Source organism: Oratosquilla oratoria, chromosome 10 (genome assembly GCF_046742065.1).
Source record: "Oratosquilla oratoria isolate Oo_2021 chromosome 10, ASM4674206v1, whole genome shotgun sequence".
In the NCBI taxonomy this organism is placed as follows: domain Eukaryota; kingdom Metazoa; phylum Arthropoda; class Malacostraca; order Stomatopoda; family Squillidae; genus Oratosquilla; species Oratosquilla oratoria.
The window spans coordinates 55,612,759-55,619,564 of NC_134786.1; the positions used below are offsets into that span (position 1 = coordinate 55,612,759).

Consider the following 6,806-nt stretch of genomic DNA (forward strand, 5'->3'; position numbering starts at 1 on the left):
AACCCCATTTCCGATATGATAGAAGCGCTGGTTAACGGAATAGAACCTAACCCAAACATAAATCCATTCTACCCTCCCACATCACCCTAACCAGGTAATCTTAAACTCCGGAACAAACCCAACCCACGTCAACACAAGCACCGACCTCAGAGGAAGTTAAGTTTGTGCTAATCCAGTTCACACTAACTAGGTTGCTCGAATCGTGTATATTTGGAAAAAGTTTAATCCTTTCCGTACCCACAAAAATTACTTTAAACCGTAGGCATCACTATGCAATTCTAAGCCTTTATAGCTAAAAATACATTTTCGCTACATTTTCTATAAAATGTTCCCACTGAATCAAAGCAAACAAATAAATAAGTAAATAGGTAAATAAACAAATAAAATAAATCTTCCACAGTCCAACCAAGATAGAGTGAACTCTGATTGCAATTTTTTTTTATTTACTTATTCATTTTTACTAAACCCTTCAACAGAAATTAAAATATATTCCCCATGAATGCGTTATGTAAATGGAAAAATCTATTTCAGAAATTTAGATTCAATTTTGCTACGGTTTGTGGTATTCGACAATTCAATATATATATTTATATATATATATATATATATATATATATATATATATATATATATGTGTGTGTGTGTGTGTGTGTGTATATATATACATATATGTACAGTATATATGTATATATATATATACATGTATGCATATGTGTGTGTATATATATATATATTATATATATAAAATATATATATATATATATATATGTGTATGTGTGTGTGTGTGTATATATATATATATTACATATATATATACATATATATATATATATATATATATATATATATATATATATATATATATATATATGGGGACCTCCATGCTCAAGGGGCGTAACCAGATGGAAGCACCCTCTGTCTACCCTTGAAAGCAGAATACTGGAATTGGACCTTTACGTCCCTTTAACTAAGGGTATGTAATCGCGTGCTGTGGCGAGTGAGAGTCATGATGAAGTATACAAACTCCATGCTCAAGGGGCGTACTTGGCTGAGGCAGTCAGCCAGTCACCGCGCCGGCTAGTGTCCTGCCTGCCTGCTCGACCAATCACAGCGCCGCTCCGAGTTCCTCACGCCTCCCCGCCTCAGTACACACACGTGGTGAGTTTAAGGACTACGGACAGTAATTTTCGTGAGTTATGATTTAATTAATTTTGTCATTGATTTTTTTTTAGATAATTAATAATAATTATTTACACCACAAAAACACTTATAAAACACGAACCAATAAGAATTCAGGGCTTCTTAGTTGTAATACACTTGCTAACTGTGCCAAAAATTAACAAAATCGAATGATAAACACTTACACATATAAAATTACCCCTGGATTTTTTTTTCATTGAAGGAAAAATTCTTTTGAAAAAAAAAAATACACCATGGAATTTGTCTCCTCGTAAGCTATCTTTTCATACCAAATACCTTTACTTTTTTTTTCTTCATTGTATAATTGTTGTTAGACTTTAAACACGTTTTTCTCAAAACTTTGTTTTTGGCGTATACGCCCCTTAAGCACGGAGATCCCCATATACTTGGACCTGGTTGGAAAGGTGGCACACTGCCCGTAAGCACACGAAGCAATGTGGTTGGACCTTTATTAGACAATGACCCAGCAGGAACACCCGGTTTTCTTTTGGTTGTACTATTCATGGTTGCTATGAAAGGGTTTTGGCAGTAATCTCACCTCCCTGCCAACTGGTTTCTAGTGAGATATTTCCATGGTGTCACCTTATTCATTATATTCGGTGAATCCCTATATCTATAGGGTGCCCAATGGTCCACGTCATCATTATCTATGAGAGATTTCCCTGTTCGCCATCAGGGACGTGCCAGTTAGCACTGTCCAAGCAGATCCAAGTCTTGGACTTTAAGCAACATGAAGAAAATGAAGATATATACTTACAACGTAGGAAATCTCTCAGAAGACCACAGGCTAGAGATTTTAATGGAAGAACTAAACATCAAGTGGGACATCGCAGGACTGAGTGAAGCCCGAAGAGCGGAAGAAAAGCTGTTACAACTACAAGATGGTCACCATCTATTCTACTATAGAGGTCAGGACAAAGAAAGATATAATGGAGTAGGATTCTTAATAATCCGAGAGGTTACTGGTAACGTAATCAAGTTCAATAGTTTATCAGACAGGGTAACTTGGATTGCGATAAGGCTGTGTAAATGGTACACTAAAAATAGTTCAAGTTTATGCACCAACTTCAAAGTGCTCAGACGATGAAATTGAGTCTTTCTATGATGATTTAAGTCAGGTAATAGGTCAAGAAAAAAGTCAGTACACGTTGGTAATAGGCGACTTTAATGCTTAAGTGGGGAAGAAGAAGGGGGATGAGTAGAACAAATAGCAATACTAAACTCGCTACGCAAACAGGGTACAAACAAACAGATCATAAGGGTTTAGAAAAACTTTATGCGAAAGGTACCGCTATAATTCGACTACATAAAGATACAGAAAATATCAAGATCGAGAAAGGAATACGGCAAGGAGATATTATTTCACCCAAATTATTTACAACTAGTTTGGAAGAGATCTTCAGGAGATTTATTTGGAAAGAGAAGGTTTGAAGATTAATGGCGAATATTTGAACCACCTAAGATTTGCGGATGACATTATTCTTATTTTAGAAAGAGCAGAAGACTTGTAAGATATGCTGAGTGATCTGAACAAGGAAAGTCTCAAAGTAGGTTTAAAAACGAATAAGAGTGAAACCAAATTAATGTTCAGCACTAAAAGTTCAAGGTAAAGAGATTATAATTGATGGTGAGAGTCTTGAAGAAGTTGATAATGAAATGATAATGAAATAGAAATATGTATTACAATTGGTTGGGAAGTGTTTGGTAAGTATGATACAATCCTGAGAGGCTCTCTACCTTTATGTTTGAAAGGTAAAGTTTAAAATCAATACATTCTGCCAGCAAAAATCTACAGGTGTGAGACTTTGAAAGTGACGAAGGCTAACAGAACTAAAGACTGCAGATAGGAGAATGGAAAGATCAATGAAGGGAATAACGCTGAGAGACCGAAAGAGAGCAAGTTGGGTGAGAGAGCAGACGAGAGTGAAAAAGATTATGGAGGCGGTAAAAGAGAGGGAGTGGAATTGGGCAGGTAAGTTAGTGAGTACGGCTGATGAACAATGGAGCAAGTGTGTTACTAAGTGGACGGCGCGAGATGGGAAACGTGGAAAAGGGAGAACAGACAGAGGTTGGAGAGACGAGATTGAGAAGTTTGCTGGAGTGACGTGGCAGAGGTTGGCACGGTCGTGTGAATCATGGAATGCTATGAAGGAAGCCTTTGTTAAGCAGGGGACTCAAAATGGCTGATTTGATACATATACATATGTGTATATATATATATATATATATATATATATATGAATATATATATATGTATGTGTGTGTGTATACATATACATTATATACATATTATATATATATATATATATATATATATATATATATATATATATATATATATATATATATATATATATATATACTGGGTGGTGGAAGAACAACGAAGATGCTCTCGGAATAGATTATACTCTTACGTTACGACCACTTTGGTCTTCTTCAGAGAAATGTCTGGATCTCATGGGAATACCTGCTTTATGCACTTATGCACTATTCCGAGAGCATTTTCGTTTTACTTCCACCACCCAAAATCTCTCTCTCTCTCTCTCTCTCTCTCTCTCTCTCTCTCTCTCTCTCTATATATATATATATATATATATATATATATATACATACATACATATATGTATATATATATATATTATATATATATATATACATATACATATGTATATATATATACACAGATGTATATATATACATAGGTATATATATACACATATGTATATATATACACATATGTATATATATATATATATATATATATATATATATATATATATATATATATATATATAACAACTGGCTGTTTTAAGAGAAGTTTAGATAGTTTTATGGATGGGGATGACAGGTAGTAAGGGACATGGGACTACCCAATGCAGGTCTTTCGCTCTCTTGCAGTCTCTCCATTTTTATGTTCTACGGATTAAGCTGGGTCTACAGTGGACCAAATGGTGTTATGACGATTTTGGTAGGTCAAATATCAGTGCAAGGGAAACATTTCTCCCCTCAATCAGATGCGAACAAGTGAGGAATTAACTTTGTTAATTGATATTGAAATGCGATCAAATAGCGTCAATTTTTGTTCTTGTCTCTTATATCAGGATTTTTTTTTTCGAATGCTACACCAAGAAGGCGCTGTTTGAAACGCATCTGTAGAGGGGAAACGCATTTAATCCAAACCGGAGGTGACGTGCAAATGTGTTCGGAAGTCTTTGAACGGCTTCAGCACGGCAGTTCTGAACCCGAAATGAATGAAATTATCTGGCAACGAATGGAAATGTCGTCATCATGTTAAGTGAGATGGTTTAAAACGCTTTACCAATGGGGCAATGCACTTCAGCTTCCTCCTCATTATCCCGTGGCTGTTACCCCGGTGTCACACTGCACGGTGGCGCCGGATGCGGCCAGATCATGGGCAAGATCAATTGGCTTAATTAAATCACCTGGCGACAGCCAGAACTGTATATAACGAACACATCTCCCCTCACATTGGTTAGAATAATGTCATAACCTTTCGAGTCTAATGACTCTTAATAAGTGAGACTTTGCTGTAGCCAAAAACAAGCCGCAACGGCGGCGCCGGACAGTGTGACACCGGCATAAATACGTATAAGGTCTTCTGCGTAAACTATGCGGCACCCCTACGGACCAAAGTCACGCAGTATCCTTTCATGAATGGAGCCTGAAATAGGAATAATATTCAACTTCAACGTCTATCTCTCCTCTATTATGCCACCTTCCTTCAACAAATCTTTGACGCCAATTTGACGCCACTCGATGACGCCGCATCTTCGGTGCTCGTATTGACCAGATAAGAAGAGTGGTTCCCAAACTATATCATATGCCTCCCCTTTTTTCCTTCCAGCAGACCCGCACCCCACCCCCACATTTTTTGTATTTATATGAAATTATATATATTTTTCTACCTATATATTTGCTAGTTTTATGTTAATAGAAAACGGGTTGGGGTGACTGACAAAATGATGCATTGCACGTATGTAATAGCAGATACTTTCTCTTGGAATTATTTCATTATACTTATTAAACTATGATTTTTTGAGCAGATGACTTGACGACCCCTCACGCCTCCGAAAGGGGGGGGGGGTTGCGCCCCCCTAGTTTAGGAACCACAGGTCCAGAGGGATAAAAGCAATCGGGGATGAAAGAAAATACTCAGGGCCTCCTGGGGTATAATGAGGGTTTGGGACTAGCCTCCTAGTTGCAGTGAAGCTAACGCTGAAAAAAAAAAAAGTAAAAGGAGACGCAGGAACGGTTAACTGACCTCACTTCGCTCGTTCTCAGTTCGTGAAGGAAACGGTCGCCAGGATTCGAGCATGATATTAGTTCCTCACTCACGCAAGCTGCCACTGTAAAACACACACACAAACACACACACACATACACACACACCTACACACACACACACAACACACACACACACACGCCACCTTCATCCCTATCCATAAAGTTACCTAATCATCTCTTAAAACAACCAATTGTTTCAGCGCTCACTATATCATGGTCACGAAGTCTATTCCATTCGTTAACCACTCTGTTGGTAAACCAGTTCTTCTCTATATCCTTCTTAAATCTCAATTCGTCCAATCTAAATCCATTACTACGAGTCCTGACCTGTTGTCTTAATATGATGACCTTGACTGCGTCACTCTTGTTTATGCCCTTGACTCATTTGATCACCTCTATTAGATCACCCAGCTCTCTTTGCTTTTACAGAGAATGTAAGTTAAGGTGCCTAAACCTGTGCTCGTATGGTCAATTTCTAAACCCTTTTTGAATAATCTTGGCTAACGTCCATACCACTCTGAACACACCACTTCTCGTCCGATCAGCGAAGTTAAGCAGCGTTGGGTCTTGTTAGTGCTTGGATAGGTGACCGCCCGGGGACACCAGATACTGTTGGTATTTATTTACACACCTCGTGGCGCTGTGGTTAGAGTTCTCGCCTGCCACTACGGCGGTCCAGGTTCGACTCCCGCCCAGGGCTGAAATAATTTCGGTATCGCTGCGCTGCGGGTTGTTACTCCAACTCTCGTGGGCGGGAGTTGTGTGTGTGTGTGTGTGTGTGTGTGTGTGTGTGTGTGTGTGTGTGTGTGTGTGTGTGTGTGTGTGTGTGTGTGTGTGTGTGTGTGTGTGAGGTCACAGTATTACCCATAGATCGGTCATACTAGCTCTGAGCTCTCATCTGGGAAGTTCATAACTGTCGATCACGAGTCCAACACGTGATCCAAGACCATGATGAATCACACACAAATTAATTCGAAGCTGTGTGTGATAGTTGAAGAGTTGGGGTCCCACGTGGGTTACTCCCTTGCTATATACTACAGTTAAGTAAACACACACACACACACACACACACACACACACACACACATACACACAAACGACCGAGAGCTGAAAAAAATGTTTATGATGTAGCTTAACCAATTAATTAATTAATCAATTAACCAAGCAATTAATTGATCAGCCATTCACAGTCCACTGCTGAACACAGGCCTCTTCCAAACATTTCCATGAGTCGCACGACTTCGCCAACTTGTACCATGTCACTCCTGCAAAGTTCTCTATCTCATTCCTCCGCATTCTGT

General features: G+C 38.4%; 1 pseudogene; it reads left to right on the forward strand.

The window, feature by feature from the left end:
* The first annotated feature begins 6,004 nt into the window (after positions 1-6,004).
* On the forward strand, positions 6,005-6,123 carry LOC143029330 (5S ribosomal RNA; annotated as a pseudogene).
* Positions 6,124-6,806: the final 683 nt, after the last annotated feature.